The 19,364-nt window shown below is 40.3% G+C and overlaps 1 long non-coding RNA gene across 1 annotated transcript; it reads left to right on the plus strand.

Moving 5' to 3' along the window:
* The first annotated feature begins 594 nt into the window (after positions 1 to 594).
* Positions 595 to 18,064, plus strand: LOC118247230 (uncharacterized). The gene is made up of 3 exons (XR_007708651.1): positions 595 to 688; positions 12,538 to 12,595; positions 15,392 to 18,064. It is a non-coding gene; the product is annotated as an uncharacterized LOC118247230 (long non-coding RNA).
* Positions 18,065 to 19,364: the final 1,300 nt, after the last annotated feature.

Below are 19,364 nucleotides of genomic sequence, written 5' to 3' on the forward strand. Positions count from 1 at the left end.
GCATCAAGAATCAAGAAACAAAATCCTCCATCTCCTCAGCTCCTTTACATAAGAGTTTTGATTGATTCTCTAACACAGGCAAGCTACTAGATCAGGCCAAAGCCTGCCTCCTTCCCTCTGCTCCCTGATCACCTCCCATGACCTGAGGCAGAGCACATGGAGCAATCACAGCCCCCATCCTGACTGCTCTCCCTCTGGTTCCAGCACCCAAATACTACATGGCTCTCAGCAGTGAGATGTAGCTGCCCCTGAGTTACATCCCCATGGGGACTGGACAGGCTGGTTGGTTATTTAAAAATAAATACATAAATAAATAAGCTTAAAAGGGAAGGAACTAACATTTCTATATATACCAGGGCAGTGTAAGTTTGTCCCAGGGGTCACCTGGGGAGATTTGGGCTTGGGTGAATGTGAGCATGGTAATGCTGGTTCCTGGCTGGGATAGCTCTATGGAATGGGACTTGCAAGGACTGCCTGCTCAGTGCTTTCTTTTGCATATGATAAGAAGTTAAAAGTGTTAAAATTAAGGCATAAGCAGAGATTTTGTTGGGTGGACATGAGCAATCAGAATCGATATAATGCATCCTTCATTTCAGTACCTCCTAGGTCACCCATCTTTGGCTTCAACATACAAAACTTGTGTCAGATACCCTTTATGGTTGAGGTATTCCCACAAGGTACAGAGAAGGTAAGCTATGTCCAAGATTTGCTGTCATATTGTGGTGTGCTCTTGATTTAGTTTTAACTTCCCCCCTCCCCCCCCCCCCACTTTTTCACCATGTGCTACAATTAACCAGAGAGCTAAGCTAAAGTAACTGTTAGAAATCATCCAGTGGTACATCTGTAATACTCCCAACAGGGGAGACAAAATGCCTAGATCTGCACAATGTTAATGGTGTCAGTCAAAACCAGCCTGCATCTGATGCATGTGAAATGAGTGGCCTTTTCTGGTTTGCTCCTGAAGTAGAATGAGGCTCTATTTCTGTCCTGCTAAGCTCAAAAAAAAACCCATCTTTAAGGAAGGCAGAAATGACTTGCTGCTGAATTGCCGCATTGCTGGTGAGTCCGTGGTTCAGCAAAGCAGATAAACAATGTTAGCACAGGGGTATTGTCTGAAAGATAAAGCAAGAGAGGTTTTAAACAATTCTCAGCTTTTTTTTCCTTTGATTTTTTTTTTCCTTTGATAGTCTTTTCAAATTTAGGCCCTAAAGGTCATCTGTGAAAGGTCATTTCAAGTGAAGTTAGATATTTAACACAGACTTAAAAAAAAGTGCACAGACAGCAGCTCCATCAGCCCCCAGGTGGGTGACGGTGAAGCAGCTGTCCCTCTGGCCACGTGGCTTCTTGGCTATGGAGAAGATGTAAATAGTAGCCATTGTCTTGAAACTACATTTTTATTAGTAATAGGGTCAGTTTCATACAACTGAACTGCTAGGGAGTTACTACATGGTCATACTAGTTTCTCCATGTGCAGCCTCCGAATTGAGAGTCTTTCTACAAAACTAAACAAAACAAACAACCCAAAAAACAACCAACCAACAAAACCCCACCATTTTTTGCTTTGACCTTACTACCTCTTACCAATAGGAATTCCCTTGCAATCCTCTTAGCATATGTTTATCCCCAGTACTCCCTCAAGGACTTTCTGAAATGCCTTCTTCTAGAAAGCGCTTCCCAAGATGACTGTCAGCTGTAAATCAAATTATACTTGAGCTGCATTATTTCTATCTGAATTAGAACTAAGTGATGCTTACAGCACTGATTTAGACTGATTATCTACAGCTCAAACCAACTACTGAGTGACAACACAGACTCCATTCCTGAAGAAATTTATGACGCTGATCTCTTAAGATGGAAACTGTAGCACAGAGTAACAGACATTTAAATTGCTCTTCTTCTGTGAGGACCTGCGCATTCAGATTAAGTGCTGAAAAATTCTGTTTCTCTTTCATTCCCTTGGCTCCCAGTTCCTTGGCCCCCAGTTGCCTTGAATGATAAGAAAAATTTTCAGAGCTGATCCTTCAATGACTATGCATACACCATAATTGAATAGCATTAAGCTATTCAACATTTCTGTGGTTCCTGATTGCTCATAGAATAAAAAACTTCAGTTGTGCAATTACTCTGAGCAGATACAGAGGGCAAGTCATGGCTAAAATCTTTTTTTCTTTTTTTTTTTCTTCGTGGCTTTGCACGTCATTCTTAAAGGGCTGATAGCCTTCCCAAGCTGGTGACTTTAAAACAGTAGTGCTTTACTGCACACTGCACATGAATCTTGTGTAAGCTTCCTCTGACTCATGCCATTCCATAAATATTTAATGGACATTTTATTCAGAAAAAGGAAGCACACAGCGTACAATTTAAGTAGAAACAAATGACTTTTGGTGCCTATTTTATAAGACATATTCTTGTGATAAAGGCAAATCATAAAATGGTTTATTTTTCCTGATAACCAGTATTCCACTATTAGATTTTGATGATTGCTGACTTTGATAACTGTCTGGTGTGGCCATTGAGCTAGACTGGGTTAGATTTTCTCTTATACCATCCACATATTTAAGGGGCCATTGATGGACAACTTAAGGTTTTGTGCCACTTTCACTACACTCAGTGGTAGTAAGCTTAACTTATTCTGTTTTACAACTAATCAAAACAAAAAGCTGGAACTTCACATGACCTGAGGGGAACAGATGAGCAGAAGAGGTGTGGAAGGGAAGAGGGAAGCCTTCTCCTGGTGGCCCTGCAGTGTGTGCCCTGCAGTGGGCATCGCAGGCTGGGAGCTATCCCACACCTCCAGGTGTCCCCACTGCTCCCTGATGGGCTGCACATTTGGCTGGCTCGTGGGCTTTCTCCCAGCCTCTAAGTTTACTCACTTGTAGATCAATTTAATCCTTCTATGCCACAAGAACATTTTGTGAGTCAAGTAATTCATTAACAGATCTCTTTAAGCTCATCAGTGAAACCCATTACAAAAATTGCAAAGTATCAATCGTGAAGATGAAGAATGCAGCTCCTGGCTGCATCTCCTTCTGCTGTTGTCCTTTCCTGCCTCTGTCCCGTTTAGCTCTACTCATGCTGTAATACAGTTTGAAGGGTGCATGAGACTCAGCCTCTGCCTGAGCAGTTCCTGTGTGAGGCCAGTACACTTGCTGTAGTTATTACTCTCCATAGGTTATTATGGAATTTCTGAAAACATACAGATGCTCACCAAGGCGGTTCACTGAGGAATGGTAATGTTAAAGACTGTGAGAGCTGTTTGAGCTGATGTTGGGTCAGCCATTGCATTTACTTGGTGTGGACTGAGCTGGTTTTCCACACGCCAAGTCCGTTTGATCAGAGCACACATCTTTCTTTGCTATTCTGTCACGGTGAAGATGCGCTGCAGCTGTGAAGGATCAGTCCGGGGCCTCTCTTACACCACGACTGCCAATTGTGTCAGATGCTGTGTGGTGGTTTTGTGCTGTGGATTCCCCTAACCACCAGAGACCAAGGAGAGACCACCAAGCTTGTTACACTTATAGCTATTTCAAAATTAAACTCTGGTTTCAAAGTAAAAGCCTAATACCGAGTCCATTCAGCTCTGATATTATTATTATTTTTTCCCTTTTGGGCTTGCTCTATCTGGAGTGCTCTGCAGTATCTGTCCAAGGAAAACTTTGAGCCTTTCTCCCTGCCATACACAGATTTTAGCGGGGAGTTTTCTTCGAGACAGCTTTTCATAGAGGATTGGATTGCTGTTGCTATGATGGTTTTACAATCTGTACCAGTTCTGTCTTTTGGACTTGATTCTGAAAAGTATTGGACAGCCTCAACAACTACTCCCATGAGTGACCAGAATTAGAATTACTCAGCATGCCAGGCATTCGTACTATAGGTACTCAGTCAAAGAAAATATTTGGAGAAGAAAATGCAGAATGAATCAAAAGAAAGAGCAAGGGAACATGGTGCCAGATAAATGCAGTCAGAATTATGACTGCTAGACAGAACTGTTTCCAGCTTCTAAATTTTATCTAGACTGTGGTGATAAAGACAGACTATCAGCATGTATGCCAAACTAGCTGTCTTCCTTCAAAGCGTGAGTTTATATTGGATGGATCCAGAAGGTGTCTGAGCCTTAATCTTAGAAATAGTACTTCAACAGAAATAAAGTGCTCAGGAAACAAAGACAAATGATCTTTCTGGAACTCTTTTTTTTTTTTTTTTTTTTTTGATCCTCCCATGTAAACAAGAGACAATACAACCTTCTGGGACTCTTGCTAGCCAGCAGTCTCAAAACTGCAATGAAAGAAGGATTTCAAAACTATTTCACAATTGCGTTTGGATGAAACATGTGTTTACTGTATGTAAATGAACAAGACATTCTGTTCTTTTAGGACTCATCAGACCCTCACTGTGTTAGACTATTTGGCGTACTCAGGAAAGGGGTCTTCTTCAGAAGATGCTGGACTGACAAATAGTTGTTTTTCACTGGATGTTTCCAGACTATTTAAAAAAAAAAAAAAAAAAAAAAAGGAAAGAAAGAAAGAAAGAAAGAAAAAGAGAAAAAGTACCAAAGTGCAATTTTTTGGCTCAGAAGTCACTTAACTTGATGCTCACGTTGTTTTGTTAGCTACAAATAATGACAAAATAAGTTACTTAATGAAAGAAATGTGGAGTCTGAGTTTCCTGTGACAATAAATCTCTCTTGTACTGTTCACATTTTAAAGCAGTATGTACTCAAAATGTGACCAGTCCCAACAGCTTGAAGCGGTTGATTTCTCTGCTTGAGAATTCCCTTTAATAGCTTGGATGCCCACATGTTGCCAGTGTATGGCATGGCATGTGTGCCAGCAAGCCTCTTCCCAATTAACCCAGTGAAAATGCAGGATCCACTGCAGATGGGGGAAGTTGATCCTTCACCCAGCTGCTTGTGTAAGGAAGCTGTTTAGCTACACAATTTATTTCTCTGCTTTTCTGTTCATTGTTAGCTTCTCAGTTGTTGAGTTATGGAGGTTACACCACTGCAGGGGTACTCTTCATCTTGGCCATTATTTCTGGGTGCAACCAGGGAACAAAACTGTATAGGACTGCAAGTCTACATGGACCAAAGGCTGCTCTTCTGTGAGTCTTGCTGCAAAGAGGAACTGCTGCAGATCAGAGACTGGGGTGCCTTGGCACAGGGGTGAAATAAAGGGCGTTTTATTGTTCGTAAGTCTCCTCTGCATTGCTGTTCAAACACCTCTGGTGTTCTTAGAAGAACTCCAGCTTGTGTTCATCTCAGCTGGGGCAGAGGCTAGGAGCCTCATTTAGGAGGCTTTCTGGAAACTGCTGATAGATGTTTTTTCAGGCTAGCCTTGGAAAGTGTTGAGGAACAAATGTGGAGCTGAGTAGTGATTTACCGTTCTCAGGCCAACAAGCAACAACAGTTACGTGCTAGGACGGCCGACACTACGCTATAACCCACAAGGCTCCTCAGCTTGGGCTGGGTCTGGTTCTTACCGCTGTCTCTTGCAGATACTCTGGCCTGGCTGGGCCATGCTTGACTGAAGGCCACAGGGAGCAGTGAGGGACGATGGCAGAAGTAATTCTCTGCCTCGGTTCACAATTCCACTACTGGCTGTCTTAGTGAGCAACTGCTTTTATCACTTTTTTTCATCTTTATGGCATGAATCTTATCACTTCAAACAAGTTCGAGGTGACAGAATCATGCTTGTCAGGAAATCTTCCTCCGTGTTGTATAAAGACTATTTTTTTGGCTTTATATGGGAATATTCAACTATCTGATTGTGTAGATTTTCCCCTGCTCTAATCCCACACTAATGGTGCTTCTAGTGAGGGGAAGAATGCAGCCCTTGCTTTTTCCTCTTACAGCTGTGTCTCTGGAATGTTGTTCTGCCCAGCAAGCACAGTTTACAGCAAAACATGGGTATCTTTCCCTCGTTTGATCCCTCTACACAAATTCACCAGAATACTGCACAATCACCAGTCCTGCAGTGCTTTCTGTAGCAACTCTCAGTTTAAATGTTATACCAAGGAAAAGCATTATAAACATGTGCTGGTTCCCTAGTACAGTCTGCTGTTACGATTTATGAAACTTTAAGGGTATTATGGTACTGCATCATCTTCTCCCCAAGCATAGCGACAGGTTTTGCAAGGTACTGAGTATCAATTCTTGCTGGAGCCACTGGGACACAAGAGATTGAGGAGTGAAGATTAGAGGCCAGGTTGACGCATCTAAACACAAACCAGAAGGTCCAAGGCAAGTTCATTTCAAGTTCTGAAAAGTTTGAAAATCTCAGTTTTACCTTCAAGACAACTTCTCAGCAATATTAGATGCATCTACAAGAATATGTCAGTTGAGAAAAACTGTGCTTTTGAAGCTGGTTTTCTGAACCCATGGCCTACCGTGCGCTGGACCGTGCGCTGGTTCTCCCTGTTCACTGGTCTTGCAGTGCCCAGCCTGGGTTCCTTTTACAAACGGATAACACAGCAGGCAGCTCCAGGAGGACACCTCACATGCTGTAGGAGCTAATCAGCACTCAGCCCATGGGACTAGGCTGAAGTTAACTTTAAGACCCCTGAGATGTGTAAACCATGGTGTTAGGTCCTCACCACTAATTGCTTTGGTCTTCATAGCCATAGCTATCGCTTCCCACAGGTGCTAATAGAGTTGTCATCAGCTTTAGCTTGAGTTTCAGAGGTGCAGGGTATTCCTCTCTCTCATTGAAATCAGCTGTGAGTGCTCAACATTATTATTATTATTATTATTTTTGAAAATAAACAGTAGGCCCACATTCCAGAAAATCATGTAGCCTGTGAAAGGTGTACAGATTTTCCAGAGAAATTCAGTTCTCTTTGAGTTAATAGAAGAACAAAATCTGAAAAATAAATTCTCAGCAGCTTTCTTTTGTGACACATTTAAAATAAATATTTTTGTTTGATAAGTTGAATTACTTTAAAGTCTGCAGGTTATTCTGGACTTTTTTTTCAGACTTCTTTTGCTACATACTTCTTTTGCCAATCTATAAATCCAACATCATAGAGAAAATCTTTTTGAATCATGAAAATATCTAAATGCACAATAAACATGCCATTAGGAACTGTCAAAGAAACACTCTTCCAAAAGATCACAGTGTCAGCTGTTGTACATTCATATAGTAATACAGGGCAGAGACTACCAAAGAGAGTAAAATTATTTTTAAATAACATGTGAATACTTATTTAGCCATGTACTGAGCAGATGCTACAAGCCTCTATACAAAACTGATGCAGACTTCAAAATCCCTTTTGACTCTATGATGCAGGGATTAATACCTCTAGCTACACACAGATACTTTCTATACCTTCTGGCATTTGTGTAGCTCTGCTTTTGAGCAGACTGTTTATCTTTTGGAACAAGCTAGTCCTGCTTTTGGTATGGTTTTATTGCCCTGTACTATTTGCTGGCTCCCTTTCATCTCCCTTCCATCTCTCTATTCCTGTCAGTTGGCTTCTTTCTTTGTGTATTATACTCACACTAAAATATGGAATTTGCAGCATCTGGCTGTTCCTGGATGTTTCCTGCCATCTCTTCTGTTCCTTTACATATTCAGGATGTTTGGCAATCTTTTACCCACGAACTTCACAAGCCAGATGGGGGGATTTTCCTCTAACACCTTGCTGATCAGCCTGCTTTGTGGAACTGGAGGATGGGGCCAGCAGCTTCCAAGCAGCTTGAAGTATCACTGCAGGAATGCTGGCACATCACCTCCTTCATGGTCCAAACCACTCGAGTAAATAATGAAATTGCTTTTAATTAAATGTTCAGCATAAATGATAGCACAGTTAGTTATTACACTGGCTAGCAGAGGTTAAACCACAGAAGTTCTAAAATTAGCTTTACACTGGATGCACTTTTCAAACATCCTCGCTGGGCTGAATTTCTCAGGAGAAGGCAGGACTGGTGTGAGGCTGTTATTCAAGAAGCTAATGGATCTACATCAGTACAGCTTCTCGGTTCATCCAGCTCAGTCCCCTTGCTGGTTCCCCACTACAGTGGCAGAAAAGGAGTTGCCAGGTATTGACTACAGCCTGGTGTAGCTAATAATGTAAGCCTATTTTATCACAAACACACACACAAAAATAAAAATATATATATTTCAAATGTGGTCTATTGTTTCATCTATTCACAGAGCATGTGCATTAAAATACAGTGTCTGAACAGATGCATACAAGGAGACTGTGACTCTGGAACAGGCCTATTGCATCTGTGATCAGGACAATGCTAGCTCAAGCAGCTAGTTTGAGTGTGATATACAATCCAGTCCTATCAGCATGAATAGGACATACGGTCCCTAAGGTTTAACAGTCTGCAGCAACACAATGATTGGTCATTAATATAGGCAACGTCTCTTAGGACATCAAGTCCATGACCAGCTTAACGTACCTGTTGGTGGCTCTAGGCAGATGTGGGCTGCTGTTATCCCAGTCAAAATACAGGATGGTAGCGTTAACACATGACCATGATGCATTCCCTATACATCTAAACACATGTACATACTCCACAGAATTTTATGACCTTGCCAGATACTATAAGGAGTGGGGGAGGCTGCTGGCAGAGATGGGGAAGAGACACGGAAACAGGTCTTCTAAGGATGATTCATACCATCTTCATCAGAGGATGTGAAAGGGGATCTTGCTACAGTGTAGGCAATGACCACTTCTGCCAAATGTGCACTATAAAATTGTGCTGAGACTGCTTTTCTGGAAAAGCCCAAACAAGTCAGTGTCTCCAGACCAACTCCTTATCCTCTGTTAGTTATAATTCTGAGCTAATGAACCTGAACAGAGTAACCAGCATGCAGCTTTGGATGGAAAAATATAACAGGGTAGCAATCTGAATAAATCTGTGATGGCAATCACAGCAAGACAAAATGTACAAAACTTGCAGAATGAAGACTACGTGATCTTCCGTCTTCTTCCATTAAAAATCAGCTCAGTAGTTCTCCAGTGTACATACAACCTGGCCAAAGAACTAAACCCATTTTTCAATATGCAGCCATCAAGACAATACTCAGATATTAAGAGCCTGGAGATCACTGAGATTGCTGAAAAATCCCCTTAGCCCATGCTAGTTGGCAATTAGAGAAAATCACAGTGTGAAATTTTAGCTTTTAGTTGTTTTCATTATTTGTTCTATAATCATTCTTACTCAACTGTTACTTTTTAATCTGGACATTTTTTTTAAACATTTTTGAATTTGTTCCAAGTCCACTGCCTCTAAAGCTAAAATTAGGCAAACTAGCCAAGCAGAGAACTGATGTAAAAGGAAATGGTTTTGAAATACCAGTGACTGTAGCCTACAACAGGCAAAAGTACTATGCACTTTACTCAATCAGTCACTTTAATTGATAGCTGCTGGCCCATATTTCAAATATGCGGTGAAATGAATTACACACAGTTATTGTGACCTTGCAAAATAAATAGCAATGCCTTGAAGACATACTAAAAACATATAAGGAAGTAGAACTGTTTTCTCTGTTTTGTAAAACATTTCATTCAATGACAAAAAGCCAAGGAATACATTTTTCTAGATGATTTAAGATGCAGTATGCTGATGCTTCTCTTCCAATAGCAACAATTAAAATAGCTTGCTTGTGTAACCAAAGCGTACATTATTTTTACTATTAACCCATGTTTCTTTAAACAGGATTTGTATGGTTTTTTTTTCTCCCTCTTTTTGTTCCATAAGCTAATACTCAGATAGTAATTAGTGATTAATCTACACAAGAAAGTTCCGCTCACAACTCAATACATATGCCTTCAAACTTAAAGCTGCTTTTCCATTGAAGTCTTTTCATAATGTTTTAAGGAAACAGGCAGGCTAAAGCATTTTGGGCTCTCAGCCAAGGCTTCCCTAAAAGTCAGAAATGTGCTCAGGTCAATATTTTCAGTAGCACTGTTTAAAAGCTATTGCTTGAAGAATCATTTATAACCTGCAGTTTAAACACAAATGTGGGCTCTTCTTAGCTAAGGAGTGCTTTGCAAGCTCCAGATCTTCATTTGATCATGTCAGTTAATTCTACCAGTCACTTGCCTGAATAAATAAATAAACATGAATCTGAATACATATGAACCTCCTCTTTGATGCAGAGCAAAAGAATTGCATTGCTTTAGTGCAGGAGGCTGTATTCATGCCCAAAGAATGAATGCTGCTGCTGCTTGGGTGAATAAACAGATGAGAGTCATTTCAGCCTATGCTCCATTAAAAATAGTGGAAGGGACACACTCACTGAATTAGAAAATGTAGAAATAAGAAAAATATATTTTTTCAGTATTTCAATTTTTAGTATAGAGATTTAAAACAAAACCTTTCAGAATGATGACAGAAGCCTTTGGGGAATGGGACTGAACCTCCACTTTGCAGATCAGGGAAGCTGCCCTAAGCAGTGGTGACAGCATCTGTATTCTTGTCCTACTGTGGCAAAGGTGGACATGTGAAAGCCTAACCAGCGTGTCTTAATAAGGGATGGGTGATCTTTCCTAAAAAGTCATTATTCGCTAACATGTACATGTTCAGTAGCGTAACATTTTTGGTCAACATTTTCATACAGCTTTATTGTGCAGTTAATACTAGTTAATACTTGGTTCTTCAGTTGTTCTTGGATGTTCTTAACTTCTAGAAGACCATAGCAAGGCAGAACTGTCCTGGGGCTATTCTATACTACATCAGTAATGAACTGCTCAGCCCCGGAGGTTCAGAAATAGAAACGTAATGTTAAGAAAACTTTTTCCCCTCCTTGTGTAGGCATGGTGGTCCTACAGATTGGAGCCAATACTTCTAGAGGTATCAGCCTTGTACTAGTGATTGTGTCTCTGCCAAGAGAAGCTCACACCCACAACTCCACGTGAAATCAGCTCTAGCTTTTAGCTATTGCCTCTTGAATGGATTAGACTTGTTGGGCTTCTCTGATTTGCTTGGCAACTTTATGTAATGAATGCATTTTAGGCTGGTTTAAATAAATATGATTTTTTTTTCAATTCCTTAATAATCAGGAAGATGCAACAATTAATAGAGCTCCCATTACGAAACGCTGCAGTCTCTTCATTTTGTCAGAAAGAATTATTAAGGAGAGCAAAGGTCACACACATTGGAAATGTGCTTCTGCTAAAGCAGCTTATTCCTGGAAGAATAAACACAGACAGTACTGAATTACTTTGTCATCATTAGAAATTGTCAGAGTCCCATAGTGCCTGGGAGAGCAGAGAGGTTGGCAACCACACAGCACCAGGAAAGAAATGCTTGCATTGAAAAATACAATGAACTTTTTAGTCTAGTGCACATAGCAATCTTCAGCTAATAGTAATGGCTAAGAGGGGTTGCTGGGAAGGAGCACAGTTTTTAGCTGCTGCAGTGACTAATGTGGGAGAAGGTTGCTGGCAAAAAGACTCTCCTTGGTGTCGCACCTTAGTGACATCATTTCTTGGTGAACGGCCAAGGAACTTTTTTTGAGAAAAACAGATAACGAATGTAAATATTTTCCCAGGAAATAGAAAAACAGTCTTGTAAGTATTAATTCCCCATTTAAATGGTACAAAAGACAAGTTTCTATGATTCACTTTTTTTTTTTTTTAAACATGAAAATGGGATGTGGAAATGACAGTAATTTTAAAATTAATTAATAACATAGCAAAAAAAATTTAATGGACAACTTGACACTACAGATAATAAAGGTAATTTTAAAAATCCTTTCCAGATTTTAGACTGAAATAATTGCTAGAATATTTTTAATGATCTCTAGCAATAATATAGAGAAGATAGTAAATTTATTTATAACTGGTGTCTCGCAGCACAAACTTGTGCAGGTGCGGCTGCCTCCAGTCACTACCTTCATTAAGGCTGCAGTAATCCTCTGCCACTGCCACACTAAAGCTTTCATCAAGTCCCATGCTTCTTTGGAAGATGCTCACTGTATTCACCTTTTCTTTCTAAAGAGAAACACCTTTCCTTGTCCTTTCCTGTCTCACTTCCATTAGCCAGATGGAAGGTAGCTTGGACTGTTCGGGGCATATGACGTATAGCTCCTTGGTCCTTTCTGTTCCCTGTGTGGATAACAACATTTCAGTCCCTCTGTCTCCAAAGCAACTGAATTTTAATTTGACCCAACTGCAGTGTCCACACCAGCAGGGCAGGTGAGAAAAATGTACTTAGTAGCCTGTGTTTTCAAATCCTCCCTAATGATCACTGGTACAAAGTGGCCTCCTTTCTCAGGGCTGCCGTGAGCCATCACAAATACTTATGGACCATAAAGGTCTGACTGACCAGCCAGTGTTATAACCTGTTTCTGATATAATTTCCCCTCAGTACAAATGCAGGTATGTAATTTTATTTTAATAAAATCAACACTTTCCCTTTTGTGTTCCAAAAGAATGCTTTTTTTAGGGAAAAAAAATGCAAAACACCATAAAAAGAAAAATAATGGATTCTTCACAGTCTGATAGTTGTAATATAAAAAAATATATATATAAAAGAAAGAGTACCATTGCTACATAACTGATTTTATATTTCTGTCTCCTCAGAACTTTCAAAAAGACTATGGAATTTGGGCACCAACATAATTTTCATCTAACTATGAAGGTAAATATCAACTCTCTTTAACTGGCCCCCATAAATACTATATCCTTGACTCCCATTTTAAACTTCGACAAAAAAGGCATCATTGTCCAAGTCATAATTGCTCACAATACAGTTGATAATTCATTATGTCAGGAATTCTGGAATCTTTAAATATGTGTGCACATACATATACGTGTATCATACATGCAGTAAGGATGAATTACTGAAGCTTCCAGGCGGGATACCTAACAGTCACCGCTCCCAGCTATGGGGTGTTCCTTAGCGTCACACAATCGGTAAGGGAAAGGGATCAGAGGGAAGGTATCTATTCAGCACTAATATTTTCACAGTTGCTGGGGAGCTTACAGAGAAATGGCATTCAAAGACTACATGGGCAATTATTCAGATTGGTTTTATCTGAGAATTGCGCAGATGTCATGGGTCTGTAGGTAACTGGAGTACCACCGTGAAGATGAGTACAGGTAGAACTGGCCCATCACTGCCAGCTGCTTAGATCAGAATAAGAAATCGGAACCACATGAGCATTTAACAGGATAGAATATAATGCAAGAGGGAAAGAAAGGAAAAAATAAATAAAACTACTACTATGGAAAACTATGAACTTTGATAGTTTCTGAAACTTTCTTTGTCCTAGAATCTGCCAGAACTCTCTCGAGTCTTGTTCCTGTCATTGCAGTGATTCAAAATAAGAAAGAATGCAGCATTTAAAATGTTTGGCTCATAGGAAATAGCTTGTTAGAACATGAGGCAGCTTTCTGGGGTATATTTTTCATGTTCTGCTACAAGAAGATCAAAACATTGTGAAGGATGTGTATTCAGCTGAGAAATGATAAAAATGCCACTTCTAGCTTAAGACATACTTTTGATGTTACATCTACTGCACATCTAAAACTGTCAGGCTACAATGAAATTTGTCACCTATATTTTACACTTGTATTAAGTGAGAACATGAGAATTGACCTCCAGTAACACCATGTTTGACAATTCTTGTACATATAACTGTTACCAAAATGATTTTATAAGCCAAGGCTGTCAAACACATCCTGTTGTAATCTTTTGGGAGACAGAATGCTACACTGTATTTTTAAAGCCATTTTTACAGCCTTAAAATATTCTCTCAGGTCATATTAAATCATTTGCAGTGAATTATTTTGTTAGGCAGAAGAGCTTGTCAATGCTGAAACTGAGAATTGCTCTGTCAAGTTAGAGGTACAAAAAAAAAATCTGATTTGTAATTGAATCCATGTATTCTTTGCAATGAAGTAGCTGATCTAAAAGAAAGCAAACTGAAATGTTTAAAAGTACAAGAGACAAGTGAAATTCCGCCTGTCTAGCTTCTAACTTCAAAAGCCATAACAGCATGGATCAGACTTGTACATGAAACTGTGCAATTTTACATTTCTTTTTGTACGGTTTTTATTGCTGCACAGCCTGTGCTTGGGCACCACCGGAGCCAAGTTAGCATTTGCTTAACTCAGTCTTGATAGTCTGAGCTTAATCCTCTGCTTAAAATTGGGTGTATGCCAGAGAGCAGAGTTTAGCTGAGGATTTCACATGCATACTTTACACCAGAACACATTGCAAATATTGAAAATAGTGATCTGGGGGATTGTGCCATATTCCCAATACTTTTGTGAAGGCACAGCATAATTTCCAGATTAAATGCAAATTGACCAAAGCCTGTTACATTCACTCAAAATGAGAGTCACAAGGAAAAAGAACTATCCTTGCTATGCAGATATAAATTTAGGATGATATTTAAGAAAATGTACAATGTAAATCCAACACAATCCATTTTCCCTAGACTTTCTTCTCCAAAAAATGATGTTAATTAACTCGTGGGAAATGAAGCCCAGCATGTGCAGGCTGCCATTAATGAAAAGGGAGCTGGCTGCATTAGGCCTGGCCCAGGTACTTCATGGAGAAGGGGGCAGCAGGGGGAGATGGGCCACCAGCACGCAGCGCTGCCAGCTCTCACCTCTTGACTTTAGTTGTATACAATCTTTGTATTGAATGGGAACTCTGTACTTTAAGCACAGAATAACATTGTATAACTAACTTGAAAAATGGGTGTAACTTCAGTTTAAGCCTGTTGGTAATCCCACATTTCCCTGTGTTAATTTCTTTTTCTTCTGATGACATATATCATCTGTCAGCACTGCGGAAGGACACTCTGAATCAGCCTCTGTTCCCCAGTGGTTCAGCGCTTTGAGGCTGCTCGTTAGAAAGCTTCTTCTGACAGTAATTTATAGTCCAGCATTCCAGCGAGCTAATTGCAGGTAACATGCCTGGAAAGGCAACTAGACAGTTCCCACTCACCCTGTGAGGAAACGTAATTATGTTAATTACCACAGCTCTCTGATGCGCTCCTCTCGGCCCTGCCCAGCCGTGGGGACAATTTCCAACCTGGCTCCTGCAGGCAGCAGCACCGCTTTTGGCTCCAGGGGAGGTCTGCTTTGCCAGGGCCTTTGCGCACGTCACCATCTCTTGTTAAATCAGTTGTGAGGTTACTGTCCTCACGGTATCTTTTCAGAACATTATTCAGAAAAAGAAATGCCTTCATCTCCCTTCCTTTTCACTGAGTTTTCCTGTGAAATAGGTGAACCTGCTAAGGTTCACCTATTTTATGCCAGTCAAACCCTGTATTTTGAATGACATTTTTGCTTGACATCGGTGTGCTTCCCAGAGCTACACTCAGTTGAGGTGAGCTCATTATCGATACTTTTTGTATTCCTCAAATTCCTCTCAGTACTGATGCTAACTTTTTGAAAGAGTACTGTGATCCTTTCCATTTAGGTCTTGCAGAGGACGTGGTGATCAGTCATCCGTCTCGTGCTGAAATCTCCTGTTACACGGATCTTCTGGCAATTCCATTTTCTCTTCATTTTTTCATAAAACATCTGAGATGAGCCCAGTACCTACTGCGCTGACACACTGCAACCATGGCACTTCAGCCCTGGGCTGACAGACAATTCTGTCTGCAGTAGCTCAAAAGCAGATGTATTCAAGTGTGTGTCTTTTTCTAAGCTGCTTTGATGATGACATCTATGAATTTGTTTTCTCCCTGTTATTATGCACTATAAAATCTCACTCTATCTTTACTTCCTGTTTTAAAATGATTAGAAGTCTAATGTATTTTGATAACATGAAATGTGCCAGCTGGGCTGAAATGAAATTTGCTTTGATTCAAGCATTTCTCTCTATTAATCTTCATACTGTGTTTTAGAGATGTCTGTTTGGTTTGTTTAGTTATATTTACCTAAGTTGTGCATAATATGTGCTGTGTTTGATTCTCCATTCACACCCACATGTGTAAATTCAGAATAACTGCTGCAAAGCCAAGGAAATTATACCTTAGATCCAGTTGTAAGAAAGGGAACTGCAGATTTGAGCTTGAGTCTTTAATCACATTTGCATCCAGTGGATTTGGCTTTTTATATCAACTAGTGCATTTCACTGGCAGATATTTATAATCTAACACAGTGATGTAAGCAGGTGCACAGAACAGATTACAAATAGTAGTCGTAGAATTAAAAATAAATCCTCCTGTAGCAAGAATATTTCTTTACTTCACATTCAGTCTCCCATATGATTTTGCTCAGATTTCTGCTAACAAAACTCTGAGTTTATACGTAAATATTAGAACACGTTCAAGACTATTTTCAAGTCTAAAAAAAATACCATTGCTATAATGTAACAGGGTTGAGGATGCTTATAACTCTGCAACTATCATATCTGGAGTATTGTGTTTGAAGAAATGTGAGTTTCAGATCCTCAGTAGTGTCTTTTCCTCTGGCGTATGAGTGATCTTTTTTTTTTTACATTTTGGTATGTACAAGTGGCCTCATTTCTGATGGAAGTGTCCACAGTTAGCATTTGGACCCACTGCTTGTTTGCTGTTTGATAAATGGGTCCTCTGTCAAAATGTCTTGCCCAAATTAGTGGAATGCTTAGACTCCACATCTTTATACAAGGTTGAGGAGTGGGGAATCATTACTGGGACTGCTTAAAAGAGGAAATAGCAATGTGGAAATCTATGTCCTGAGGGCATACAGTGCTCTGAGAGTCTATTGAAAATAAATAAGTTTAAATAAAAATAACACAACTCACAGGAACTGCGCAGAGTAGATACAAATGCAGCTTATCCAGCAGACGGCATCTGGTGACAGTGGCAGAGGCAACAAGCCATGACTTTTAGTTTATCTATCATTGAACACAGACCCAAACAGTGTTGAACTTTACTCAGAGATCATCCATTCAACTCCAAACCATTAATGACTTTTCCTAGTGGGAGACAGAGTGTGTTGGTGTGCACCAATACAGAAAACTTAGAAATATTGCGCTGAAAGAGACATTGTGTCTGACGGGCAAAAGTTGTTTTCCAGCAAACAGTATTTTACTGCCTGGAGTTGAGGGTAGCACGTTGATCATGTACACGTGCAGTGTGCTCTGTCAGATCTCCTCCAGAGTTGTCTTTTCTTCAGGAGCTGTTTCTTCCTTTCAGAGCAGATGTGAGGGAGATCACTTGCCATCTCCCATATGCTTTGTCACAAACATGATACCCCTAGATTGTGCCTCAAGACATGGAGTCCTGTCACACCGGTTAACTAAAGCTGGAAGGTCACTTTACTTCTCTTTACCTGAAACAGAATTAACCCCCTTGGAAATGCTAAAAATTTCTTTTTGGCATCCTCAGAGTGAAAGAGAGAGGAGATCTGAGGGGGGAAGTATATACTGGAATATTTATTACCTTGTCCTTGCCAGAAGAGCTAAAACATAATCTTTCTGGTCACTGTTAGTAGCTGGGGTGAACTGAATTTATGGCTGTAAGTCACTTGCTTATTTTGGAAGGATATCTAAACTTATATATATTGGAATGGAGTTCAGGATGCTAGTGGTGGCATTTAAATGGCACAGTGAATCACAAGTTGAGAATATTATTCAATACCTTATATTGTATTATCATATTTGTGACTCATAGTTGATGACACCAGGTCTGGCAGTGTTCTGAATGATGCCTTCAGAAAGAACAATTTGGGTCATTTTCCTTAGGGTTATGCAGTCAAGGTGGTATGCACTCAGCTCACAGTGCTGTGTTACTACGGGACAACCAGCGTATTGCAATGGATGTGCTGTGTTTCACAAGCACTTGCAAAGAGACCTTCTTCCCAGTTTTCACCAGCTGTCCCAAACCGTAGCAAGAATTTCAAAATGAGATTCCCTGAAAGTATTGCATGCATTATATTATATACTTATTGCTTAAAAAAAGCAGTTTTAATCCATGTCTCTCTTTTACTTCTCTGTGTAAATAGGGACAGAGAGGAGGCAGAAGGGAATCCAGTGGGTTGCATTGCTCTCACACCCTTCTGCAGCAGCCTCTCAGCCTATAACCCTGCCTGCTTCAGTTCTGTGTGGCTGCCAGGAACTGCGAGATTGGGCAAATAATAATGCTTCAGGTCCATACTGTGCAGGCAGCAATGACCATACCAGCAGCAAGGCGCTGGGGATTCAGGTTTCTCAAAATAAATACATTTTTAGCAGGAAGATGAAATAAAAAGAAGAAAAAATGGCACTTCTAATCAAGGAGATTAAAGAATGGTCCGTTGTATGTACTCAGAATACGCCTTGGAGGAACCACAGTCCAACAGGAAGAAAGTAACCGAGCTAACTATACCTAATATAGCCTAATTAAAGAAGTCTTTGAGTTACCTTCACAGTGCTCTTGCCAATTCATGCTATACCCACTGGTATTAAAAGCAGTGCTGAGATCCAAACAAAAGCAAATGCCCGCTCCCTAGTATTGGCTGTATATTTAGTTAGCTTTACTACACTGGCCACAGCAAAGATTCACATGTCTCTCTAAGGACAACTCCACACAGAAACTATAAACAGTGCTGGAAGTTGGGTATTGTAGAAAAATATCTGTGAAGGGTATGAACAGAAAGAAATCATATACAGCTTCTTTCTTGGGAAATTTGTCTGTGGATGTGGATAGACACGGAGCCAGACAAGTGGCTCTGCTGCAAGAAAGCCGCTGACAGTCTGAGAATTGATCTTAAGGTCCCCATTTGGGTAACATGAAGCAGAAGACAAAGCACTTCTAAACCACCTTATATGATTCATATCGTGAATAACGCCACCCACATCTAATCTGTGTTTGCCTGAACTGCCAAAACATTGCAATCTGTGAAGAAAGCAGCCTACTGAATTTAAAGTGGGTGCCTTGCTTTGAAAGAGCACCTTCTTAGGACAAACACTCCATGCTAGGGAAAACCTAGGATGACTCAAAGTCTGGAGTGTCTGGTTGAGGTGGAAGTGAAATCGTTTCCTCATTGCTGACTCCTCCCTAAAGGGTCAAATAATTAAAGGGTACATCTCCAAGTGCACAAAACTAGAATCTGTATCAGTAGAAACACACAAGTTGGGAGGTTTCCCACTTCACAATCTATTGTTTCAACAGCAAATCCATTCTTCCACAATGCAACAGACCTGGGTCCTGATCCATCAAGGCACTAAAGCACCTGATGGATGTATGCTTTCTGATTACTTAGCTGTTAGGTTTTCTCACAGGTGTCCTTGCCCTTTCCTTCCATGCAGTCATTGGGGCTCAGTGAAACTACACAGCTGTAACAATGTCTTCCTTCTCATCTTTCCTCAATGCTTTGCTTTCCCTACTGGAGATTTGGTGGCAGTTAGGCTTGCTAATGCACTAGGATCATTGCCATTTGTGCTGATCATATATTGGCTCAAGGCTTCCATGTGATGCCAG

Source organism: Cygnus atratus, chromosome 9 (assembly GCF_013377495.2).
Source record: "Cygnus atratus isolate AKBS03 ecotype Queensland, Australia chromosome 9, CAtr_DNAZoo_HiC_assembly, whole genome shotgun sequence".
NCBI lineage: Eukaryota > Metazoa > Chordata > Aves > Anseriformes > Anatidae > Cygnus > Cygnus atratus.